Genomic DNA, 12,270 nt, shown 5'->3' with positions numbered 1-12,270 from the left:
ACTGAAGGTAAATAGCCTTGAATTTTGAAGGCCTCTCACCATTAAAGCTGAAGAGTTTTTGGTCATATCCCAAGGACCAAATTTAAGGAGTTTTTGGAAACTAGATGACTCTAACTTGAGTACAGGTACAATCTTTAAAATGTCATTTATTTGTCCAGAATGACTTCACCCACTGTCTCACTGTGTAAAAATATTAGTCCAGAGCAGTGGAAAGAGTGTTAGATCATAAGACTTGAGTTCAAATCCCAAGTCTGCCGTTTATTAACTATATGAACTCAGACAAGTCACCCTCTAACCTCAATTTCTTCATCTGTAAAATTAAGGATTATAGGATTATACATTTAGAGCTGGAAGAGCCCTAAATCAATTCCTCCATTTTGCAGATAAGAAAATTGAGGCCAATGCAGGTTTAGTAATTGGCCAAGGTCACAAAGATAGTAAGCACTAAGGTCTCCTCCAGCTCCAAAGATATGATCCCATGTCAAACCTACCGTATCTAAGTAAAGGGAACATTTAGTACTACCTGATGAAAGAACCCTGTTTAACTCATCATGGGAAAAAGTTTATTTTACAGTCTTTTTAAAGATCAACCTATTTTATATAGCAGCAAATGTTCTTTCAAGGAGAACTAGCCTTCTTTTAGAAATGGAGTTTCTATAGCAAGCCATGCACAAAGTTTGTTAAGCTTTGTGAATTTTCTATCAGTTCTAGGAATTACACATTTTAACCTAAATAAATATATCTGGCTCAATCTCAAATGAAAACCAAAATAATTTGTAAGCTTGCTTTTGGAGGGGAGATGCAGGTAGGAGGAAATTAATTTTAAAACACACACACACAAGCTTTCAGTTCAACGCAAAACTCTGAAATACTACAATTTGTGTATATTTAATCTTGAGAACAATCTTCATCTATGCAATGCCAGGAGGACATCCTACATCTTTCTCGAATCACTAAAGATAGGAATTAAGAGCAGGTATCTTCATCAAGGGAAGTGAAATATTCCAGCAGCAACTTCGACTTTGTCTCTATGGCCAGTTACTTCTCTAAGTAACAGCAGCATAGTGAGGCTGTAAGAAAGGTGAAATCACACACCCCAGTGCCCTAAAGAATCAGTTTGTTCTGTGCATTGCCACAAAGTGTACTCCTATGTCCAGCTCACCTTGTTTGCCAAAACTACATTTAGACAGAAAAGCATGTATGGAGCAAACCAAGTCCAATCACCACTACTGGAGGAATAACTCAAAGTGTGTGTTTTCTGATGTCAGAGGATTACTGTCAATGCCACATGGGGAGGATAGCCATACACACTCCCTCGACTGCTGCAGAAGCCTCCCCACTGAGCTCCCCATCTCTTCCTGTACCTCTAATCCATTGTGCACATCACCTCCAGATTAGTCTTCCTAAATGTCACTTTCATCCAGTCAACCTCTGCTTTGAAACCCTCAGTGGCTCATTTACTTGCAAGACAAAGTTCAAATTCTTTAACCTACTCCTCACAATCTGTCTCAGATTCTTCAGTGATAATGGTGATATTTTTCCATCTTTAGCTACCACTACTCTCCAATATAAATCCCTCCACCCAATCTAAATCATTCTCTCTCCTTCGGAATTCTCCTGAAATACTTCTCCCTCTTCTTATCATGTTTCCAAATCTTAGCAATACTTCCAGGCCAAAATCAACCCAATCTCTTTCCTGGAGTCTTCCTGAAGTTCTCCAGTCCACAGAGACCTCTGCCTTCTCCCCTTCCAACCTCAAGTCCATACCCTTCATCTATTCTGCTAGTTAGATTTGTATGTATATTTGTGCATGTTCTGTGCCACAAGCTAGGATTAAGCTCTCAGTTGCAGGGTGTATAGGTAAGAAGCATATTATAAGTTCCTTTTAGGTATAGATCATTTATTTTTTGTTTTGTCATCTTATCCCCAGGGAAAAAAAATGTGCCTTGCACATAGTAGGCACTTAGCAATCTTTGTTGAATTCAATTAAATTGAAAAAATGTGCAACGGCTTGATTCCTACTTGACTCGAATCTGTACCAACTGCATGTCAATGATTAGCTCTTGATGGTCTTACTTGACAAAATGCATTTTCCACAAAAGAAGTTGCACATGATCTGAAACATACATGACCTTTTTTGTATGGGCAAAATAGCTTATAGAAACCAGGCTGAGGAAAAGAACCTTGAGAGTTCATCTAAACCAGTAACCATGTGAGCTCTAGCTGTAGCCCTACTTAGCTTACTTAAGACAAGGAAAAAGCTAGAGAAAGAAGGTAGGAAATTTAGGGATGCTTTCCTTCTCCTGATTTGTGTAGGGCTCAAAAAGGAACAATGAAAGCTAAATTTAATCATTCATTTTATCATAAGATGAGCATAATTAGGAAGCAAAGGGGAATGACAGCTAATAATTATCCTCTTTTTTTCCTAATTAAAGTTTAATGACTGTATTTCCTCAGTTACTGCCCAAAGTGGCAGTCTGCTCTATTTGTTCGTTAGGTTAACATTAAAATCCTGCCTAATTTCATATATGGCTGAACACAACCTAAATCAGATATGCAATTTATCAATAGACATCTCTGCCATTTCAGCTTCTACCGCCAGTAGAGTAGCAAGAGAAAAATTTGGATTATGAGGATTTGAAGATCAGAATGGTTCAGGGGAATGACTTCTGTATCTAGAATCAGAGGTTCTGAATTCAAATTACAATTCTGTGTGACCTTGGGCAAGTTACTCTGGGCCTAAGTATCCTCATCAGCAAAAGGAGGCTTTTGGACAAGATGGCATTTTTCAGCTTTAAATCTCTGATTATAGAAAATTATAAGGTTACATCAATAAAAGAACTGCTGGCAGCATTTGAATCCAGATCCTCTGACTTTAGGGCCAAAATTTTTTTCACTGCAGAACTCTGACCCTGGAGTCAGGAAGACCTAAGTTCAAATCCAGTTTTAGACACTTAGTAGCTGTGTGACCTTGGGCAAGTCACTTAACCCTGTTTGCTTCAGTTTCCTCATCTGTTGAATGGAAATGATAAAAACACCTACTTCACGAGGCTGTTGTGAGGTTCAAATGACATATTAACTGTAAAGCACTTAGCACAGTACATGGCACATGATAAACATGACATAAATCTTAGTTATTATTATTATTAGGATTAGATTATCAAATTATTCAATCAGTCAAAGAAGGTTGGAATTGATCCAGTAGGGAACCAATTTAGGATCTTCAACAGGAGAGTAGCAGAATGAAAGCAGTGTTTTAGAAAGATTAACCTGGAAGGAAAGTATAGAAGAGGCTGAAGGGAAAAGAAACTGGAAGCCCAGAGTCCAGCTAGAAAGTTTTTGTACTAATCCTGACAAGAAATAATGAGATACTGAATACAAGTTGGAAAATACAAGAGGAAAATCAAATCCAAAAGACATTTCTAAAGAAAAAGAGAAGAAAAGTACAGATAGGATTGAGTGAATGAAAGAGAAAAGGCAAAGCTAACTTCAGGGTTTTGAGCATGAGGGACTGGAAGAATGTTAGTATCCCTGACAGGACTAGGCAAGCTGGGAAGGTCAGGTAAGATGAAGAATTCAGTTTTGGACAGGAGATGAAAAGGCTACCCAAGCACAAAGTTCCTTTAGGGAATGGCAACACTTAAAGCAAAAGTGAAAGGTCAGTACCATAGATTTGGGTTTCTGTAGCATGCATGATAACTTCACCACAAATTAATCTTGTGTTAAAGTATTGGTCAAAATATAGGCCACACATTAAATTTAGTCCACATTGTTTAAATTATTTTTGAAAGAAAAAAATATGTAGGTATACACTGACAAATAATCATCCCAAAAAAGTCAAGTAAAATATATTTACTATGAGAGAACTAAAGTATTTCTAATTAAATAAAGATATGTTATTAATTTTGATCTTAACTGCTTTCTTTAACTTTGTCACTTTCCTTGTCAAATTCTTATCTAAGATTTTTGACTATGGATCATAATTGAATTTGGTACTGGTAAAATTTGGGACAAAAGTTAAACAAAGTCAGCTTTTTTACTTCATCTGTCTAACACAAAGATGGTCCTTATTGAGAACGAAGGACAAACCACAACACAAAGTAGATGTATGAAGCACCCAATAACTACTTGTCGGTGGATTAATATAGATGAAACAATTTGACTCATAAAAGACATCTATGGTAAGCTGAAGCAACAGCATCCCAAAAAAGTATGTTCTAGACACTAACTACTGAAGGAATAAGATCAGAGATCAGTGTTCTCATGAAGATCTATTCTCATGAAGAAGGTGGAAGTTGAAAGGTGGAAAGGATTTGGACATGTTGAGAGAAATTAAAGGCATTTAAGGATGGGTTTCAACATCATCCCTGTATTCTAATGTATATGAAGAGTATAATTGTGGATATCAAGAAAATACTATCCCTAAGTGAGTCCTACCTAGTGAACAGCAATCAGCGATGGGTCACTGGGGTCAAGGGCAGAGGAAGAAGATTTGAGGAAAGATGTTGGACTGTCTGGCAATCTATAGAGTACTAAAAATTAGGAGCACAGTTGGAAGGAATTATATAGTTCAATCCCCTCATTTTATAGATGAAAATAGGAAGGAAATTGACCTGCCCAAGGTCACAGAGGCAGTAACAGAGTTAAGATTCAAATTCAAGGTCCCTGACTTTATCAAAATGTCAAAAGAGGAATTTCTTCACTTGCTACCAAAAAGGCAAATACAAAAACCTCAATTTATAAGTGGCTGCCTTAGAAACTAAGAAATGGCTTCTTGAGGTCAACCTTTTGGCCATCAAGCCCCACATTCAGTCATTAATATGGATATTAAAGGAGCAGTTGGTGAGAAAGTACAAGCATTGCTCTCCATTACCTCATCCTCAATGTTTAAGGATCACAGAATTACCATAGGAAAACCACAGAATCTCAGTGTTGGAAGGAGCTTCAGAAGCCATATAGTTGAAACTTAGCTGAACAAAAGCACCTATACAACATTCCTGATAAGTGCTGTCCCCTTTAAGCATATATCTAAGATGTGACAGAGGATGTTCTAAGACTTACAAAAACAGATGACTGCTACCCAATTCTGATGACTTGTGTGGACATAAAATGATACTTCCAGAAGAAGTCTAGAAAACATTAAAAAGTTTTAGACAATAAACTGAAGACCATAGGGACACAGGAGGTGTTTTCATCACTGCTGTTCATCGAAGGCACGGGGTGAAGAAATAAGAAGACATAATTTGGATTTGAGCAACTGGAGAATAAAATGGTGTCTGGAAATGGGATTTGGATTTCTGGACCAGAGCTTAAAATATGAAAATTGTACAATAGTGGTCAAGGACAAAGTGGACCCAACAAGGACTGCAATATGTATGTCTGATGTTTAGCATATCTCATCAGAAGGACTTTAAACTAAACAGGAAAGCAGAGGGAGAAAATTGTCTGTGTATGGGCACAGAATTATAGAACATTAACTAGGAGTTCTTAACCTTTTTTGTGTCATGGACTCCTTTGGCAGTCTGGTGAAGCTTATGGATCCCTTCTCAAAATATTTTCTTTAAATCACAATAGAAGAAAATGCTAAATTTCAGGTAAAGGATATTGAAAATAAAGGTGTAATTTTTTCCCATCTCAGATTCCCTGAAATTCATCAATGGACCAAAGACCCCAGGTTAAGTATCCCCATCATATAGAATAACTACAATATAGGAAGAAGAATAGAAGCTGAGATACATGGAATTCATATGAGACAAAACCCAACAAAAGAAGCATGGTCTCATATTCCTATACACAAATAAACAAAATATAGCAAAAATAATTTAGAGATCCTAATGCAAGGAGGAAAATTTGATCAAGGATTCCATGTCTGTAATGCCAGCAGCCTGATTAACAATTATAAGGATTGGGATTGGACCAGTGATTTGTTGACAGAAGGGAATCCTAGATGAAATACCTCCCTCTACTAATACCTGTCTGCATCCTATGGTCTTAGAACATTCCTAGAACATTGATAGGTTAAATGACATTTCCAGGCTCTCACAGACAATATGTAGCAGAGCAGAAGTGAACTCAGTTCTTCCTGGTTCTGAAGACAGCATCATACCACGCTGTCTCTCTAACATTTATAGATAGTCTAAAAACTGTGAGTCTTAGAAAATTCCTTCCTTCTTTTATAATATTTTGGCATCATCACTACAGAAGTAAAAGGGGGTTCCATAAGGCTAAGGGCCATTTTAATTTTTTCTTTGATTCATGGGTTGCTATGGTCAAAGAACTAATCACCAATATAGACTATTCTACAAGCAATTCACTTTTCTATACTCAACCAGGTTGATCCTTGGAAAGTAGATTGACTCTGTTGTCAAAACAACATTTAAAGATTTTCCAACACCAAGGAACTTGGCAGACCCTGCCCTCCTTTATCATACCCTTCAAGAAGCCAAGTTCATGCTACTGGAGAGGCCCTTTCAAGCCTAAGTCTGGCTCTGCAACATCAACCCACATTGTCTACCTCTGCCTCCTTGAGCCAAACAGGATGTACCCAATTCCTCTTTTCTGTGACATCCCTTCATGCACTTGAAGACTCGTAGTTTTCTTCTGCAGGCTTAACTTATTCTCAATTCATTCAAGCACTCTTCACATGGCATGATTTCTAAGCATTCCACCATTCTGGTCACTCTCCTCTTGGTGTCTTCAAGTTTGTCAGTGTCCAATATGTGATGTCCAAATGAAACACAATGCTCCAGATGTGCTCTAACCAGGGCAGAAGCCAGAGGGATCATTCTAGGTACAAGCATTTTCCTGCCATGTTGACTGATGTGTGCAAAGACCAGTAAAACAATCAAATCTTCTAAACATGAACTTTTGATTAGGTATACCTTTCTCATCCAATACAATGTGAAACACATTTTTTAAACCCATATAGAATTTGACATTTATCCTTTATGTATGCCTTTATCCTAGACCTTGAAAAACAATGAAGGTTGTTGAACTCTGAGCACTTCAACTGAAAAGACTTAAGAGGAAATTGGAGGGTGGGTCTGGTTAGCCATCCACAGCACTGCTCACAGATTATGTGATGATGGAAAATTGTCTAGCTCCAATTATTTGCCCACTGCCAAATTATTATAGACTGAACTCTACTCTTCATCTTTCATCAGACCCTTCCCATATCCTGTATTCCTGATTTTGACCCTGTTTTCACTTCAGCCACCACCTGCCACCTTTGATTCTTTCAGCTCCATAGCTGCCTTATTATTCGTGATCTTCATATTTTTCACTGCAACACAGACTCCTACCTATGCAGGAATTTCTCAGTTGTAACAATTGGGTAATGCAGATTAACAATTAGGCAGCAGAAAAGAAACAAATTGTCCAATGACAATTGGACTCTCAGGATATGGGGACATTTGATACTCTTAGTATGTCAAAAAGACAACTCTGGCACCTGACATGCAGTTTCAAGTCGAGCAGTAAGTTGTGTTCAGTATATCTACTGGGAGATGAGTTATCAACAGTGATCCTGGAACAACTGGACATTGTTTGGGCAAAGGGATCTCAAGAAATTGAATTAATGAATAGAAAAGGTAGTGCAATGGTCAGAAGAGAAAGAAGAGAAACATTGGAATGTTCCAATTTCTAATACAAGGAACAAACAGTTGTGAGTTAAATTGCATATCGTTATGAGATAAATAGATCAAGGAAGCCAAGGAGCGCCAAACAACCAATCAACCAACAGATATTTATTAATCATCTGCTATGTGCCAGAACTGTGGATACAAATACAAAGAGTGAAAACAAATCCCTATTCTCAAAGCAGAGAAACCAATTAGAGTCCAGTTGAGAGGTGATGACAGTTTGAATCGTGGTGGTTTTTGTGTGAGAAGAGAGAAGAAATCAAATGAGATTCTGTAAAAGTAGAGACAGCAGGATTTAGCAACTGATTATATACATAGAGTGAGGCAGAATAGGCATTCAAAGAGGTTACATGCCTGAGAGACAAAGAATGATGCTACCTTTTACAGATATAGGAAGTTTTGGAAAGGGGATAGGTTTATGGGGTGGATAATGAGTTTTGTTTGGGTTATATTGAGTTTAAGATGTCTCTAAGACATACCTTTGGAAATGTCCAAAAGGCAGTTGAATCATTCAGGATTTAAGCTCAGGGAGATATTGAATGTGTGAGTCATTTACATAGAGATGACAATTAACCCCTTAGGAACTGATGGGGTCATGAAGAGAGAAAGTACAGAGTGAAAAAAAGAGGGTCAAGAACAAAGCCTTAGGAAAAGCCCACAGTTGATGTCATGATATAGATGATGAACCAAAAAAAGAGACTGAGGAGTAGTAAAATAGGCAGAAGGTGAAAGTGGAGAGAGCAATGTAACAAAAACTCAGAGAAGAGACAGTATCCATGAGGAACAGGTGGTCAACAATGTCAAATGGTGCAGAAAGTTCAAGAAGGATGAGGACTGAGAAAAAACCATTAGTTGGTGATTAAGAGGTCATGGGTAACTGGAGAGTTTCAGTAGAGTGATGAGTTTGGAAACCATAATGCAAAGGGTTAAGGAGAGAATGAGAAGATAGGGAATGGAGGCAATGAGTATAGATGGTTTCTAGGACTTTGATTGAGAAAGAGAGGAGAGATGTAGGATGATAATTTAAGGGGAAAATATGCTCCTCTGGAGCTCCGCTAGAAGCAGTAAGGAATGAACCAATAGATAAGGAGAGGTGGAATCAAGGAAAAGAATATAACTGAATGACAACTTGATATTCTCACACACTGACAATTTAGCCTTTTTCCATTGGGCATTTACTATACATACCCCCTCTCATTCCTTAGGAAGAAAATGCTTGTTGAATAACAGACTCATATAATTTTGGATAACTTTGCCAGGAAATACTAATGAAATTGCCAGAGATTTGTCAAATACTATTCCATAACAGTTATTCTAATCATAATGCTAGAAGGATCTTTAGAGGTCACTCTGTTTAGCCCTCTCCTTTTAAAGATTCATTCATTCAATAAATAAATATTAAACACCAAATATGTGTAAGATTCTTTTAGGGACTGTGAGGTCAAACAATAGACATGTTCCTTGCCTTCAAGGAGATTACAGTCTAGTAGAACAGATTCCTTATCTATAAAATGAGAGTGTGGACTGGATGACCTCTAAGATCTCTTTAAGGTCTCAATCTATCATCTTCTGATCCTATCAGATATGTCCAGAAATATCATGAAAGGTGGGTTTTATTAAGTGACACAAGGGAAGAATGAACTAAGTACTATGGAAGTTAAGAGTGAGGTCTTGCTTAATACCAAGTGGAAGGATGAAGGAAAGCCTTTTTTTTGGAAGAGCTACATTTCATTCTGGGCCTTGAAGAAATGAAAGGATTTTAAGAGTCAGTAATGGGGAGGAAATTGAGTTAAATGATTTACCCAAGGTTACATTCACAGCCCTCTACAAAAATGACTCCAATTTCACTGTGTAACCTTTTCTCATTTCCCTCCCCTTCACATATTATACACTGTGGCCAAACTGGGTTATTCTCTGACTCCTGTCTTCATTTTATTCTCACTTGTCTCCCTGGCTTTGTTTGTACCATCTCTCATACCTGGAATAGACTTCCTGAACTAGCTCATATGCATCTATTGAAAGTCTTTGAAGTCCAACTCAATTGTCATACTCTCCATGAAGCATTTTCTGATTTCCTATGATAAAAGTGTTTTCTTCCTTCACAAATTTCTTTACACTTATCTCACCCTCCTGTGGAACATAGCTTACTGTGAACATATCAATGACCTGCCCCCTCCACTAATGTGTACTTGAGACTGAAGCTTGTATCCTGATCTTTATGTCCACAGTGCTTAACACAATACCTTGCATACAGTAGGTGTCTATTTAATAAATGTTTGTTTAACTGAATTTCCTAAATCTTTGTGAATCTTAATACTGGTTCCAATCAGTGCAACATGCATATGTTCTTGACCACCAAACATTTGACTAGCCCTCACATAATGGAATGGAAAGCTTCAGATGAGTCCTAGTGGAGTTGTAAGAAAGGAAATAAAATTTAAAAGCCCAGACATCACATTAGCATTGTTTTAATCATTCTCCTATTGGAGCACAAACATTGCATGTATAATTATACTGCTGTATTGTATTGTACAAATAACCATGTAATGACATCGCTGGAATTTTGTGGTTCTTCATGGTAACGCCAAGCGTAATTACCATGTAATCTGCCGAGAGCAAACAAGGTTGTAATTATTCTGTAATCCAATCTAATTATGGGGCAACTAGATTGTTATTTGTGCTCAGGAAAAGATACATGCACAGAAAGGGAGTCAGAGCAATACATTAAACCCATCTGTGGATATGGTGAAGTGGGGGACTTGGTCACAGAGATCTATATTGACTAGTGTTACAATTAGCTTTCAGAAACATTGACAGAGATTATTAAAATGCATATCCCACAAATTTGCGCCATGAACATATAAAAGGTTGGGATACCATCCTCTGTGCTGACCTGATTTTCTTTGGGGACTGATCACAAAGGAGTAAAGGGATGGCTAAGAAAACAGAAGCTAGAAAAGTGGCCTACCAAAGCAGAAATGTAGGGAGAACAGTACCTAGAAGTATATTGAGTAGATGGCTGTCCTTATAGTGTGTTTTAGGGGGTGAAAAAGGCCTGGCCTGCTAGAAAATACTTTCCCTACCTACTTTTACATCACAATTTTATCTTTAGGCCTCCTAAGATCTTCTACTTATACTTTATTATCTTGTGGAGGGAATCTTCTAGGATTCTTCTAGGCTATGCCAGAGGAAGGCAAGTTCTGGACAATCCCACTAAGGTAGAAAGGCTTCAATTTTGCATTTGGTAGACTGTGTATTTGTCATCTGAGAGACTGTTTAGCTAAGTTGGAAGCAATTCATTAGTAGGTTGGATATAGGCTACTAAATTCATTGTTTGGCCCAAGCAAATTTCAAAGACTATTTACCAAGGCATAGAGAGGTGGTAATCAACACCACTGGAGGCAGTACCCACACCAGTGAAATTTTGGATCCTTGAAGAATTGAAGAAAGCATTATCTTCATATTGCTTCTATTAACAAGAAAATAACTTTGATATGGTATGTCTGTTAGCATGAACTAATTTATAAATTCTCTAATAAGAATAGGGGCTTATGAGATGTGGAACAGAGCCTAAAAAATTCTGTTACTTGGGAGTGGTAAGGTTCATTCATTCATTTGAGTCATAGGCAAGTCACTTTACAGTCTTGACCTTGAAATTGATTAAGTCAAATAAACACTACTCACTACCCTTGAATCCTTGCCATTTCTTCCCTGCCAATCTTCAAATCTCGATCATTTCTACCCATTTCCTTTTGTACTTCTATGCCCATGTTGCAAACTATCATAGAAAGAGTCATACCAACTGAGTCTAACACAAATTCAAATTATGTAATCTCAATTAGCCCTCACTGCTGCACAGAAATTCTTTTGTTCTTCCCTGAAATAGCTTCTCCAAAACTTTTCCTCTCGCCTCAAGCCACCCATGCCTTCCCTACTTCATACCACTCCTCCAATCTTAGCAGATGATATAAACTACCACGGCGCTAAAAAGATCAAGTTAACCTGTCATGAGCTCCCTCATCTACCTTCCTCCACAGTTCAAAACCCATCTACATTTTTACCTGTCCTTTCCTTTGATCTCATCTTCAAGGAAGAGACCCTTCTCAATGCAAAGGTCCTTGATATCTTCTTCCCTTGGCTCCTATGGGAGGTTGTCCCAGCAATTATTCCCTCCCTATTTAGAAACTATAATCTGTTCTAAATTGTAAACTACCTGGTTCTGTTAACTTTTGCTTGAGAACACTACAGAAATCTGTCAGAGGACCATAGATTTAGAGCTAGAAGGGACCTTGAAAATCACCAAGTCCAAACCTCTCATTTAAGAATTGAGAGAGCTGAGGCCCACAAAGGGTAAGTAACTAGCTCAGCTGTTAAAAGTCTGAGGTAAAAGTCAAACCTAGGTCTTCCTGACTCCAAGTCCAGTGATCTGCCCACTACGCACTTCTCTCCTAGCTCCATTCCTGATTCTCACCCTGGAGATTCTTCTACCCTTGGCCTCCTCCACTGAATGACAAACTCCTGCCCAGGGCAAAAAATATATTTGAAATTAATTTCTCTGTATCTGCTTGATTTTAAAATCTAGATATGAGATGAAGGGGATAAGTTTCAGGTTGAATTTTGGTATAGATAG

This window comes from Vombatus ursinus, unplaced genomic scaffold, assembly GCF_900497805.2.
Source record: "Vombatus ursinus unplaced genomic scaffold, bare-nosed wombat genome assembly UNPS02010548.1, whole genome shotgun sequence".
NCBI classification, from domain to species: Eukaryota; Metazoa; Chordata; class Mammalia; order Diprotodontia; family Vombatidae; genus Vombatus; species Vombatus ursinus.
Note: the sequence above shows the minus strand (reverse complement) of the source record.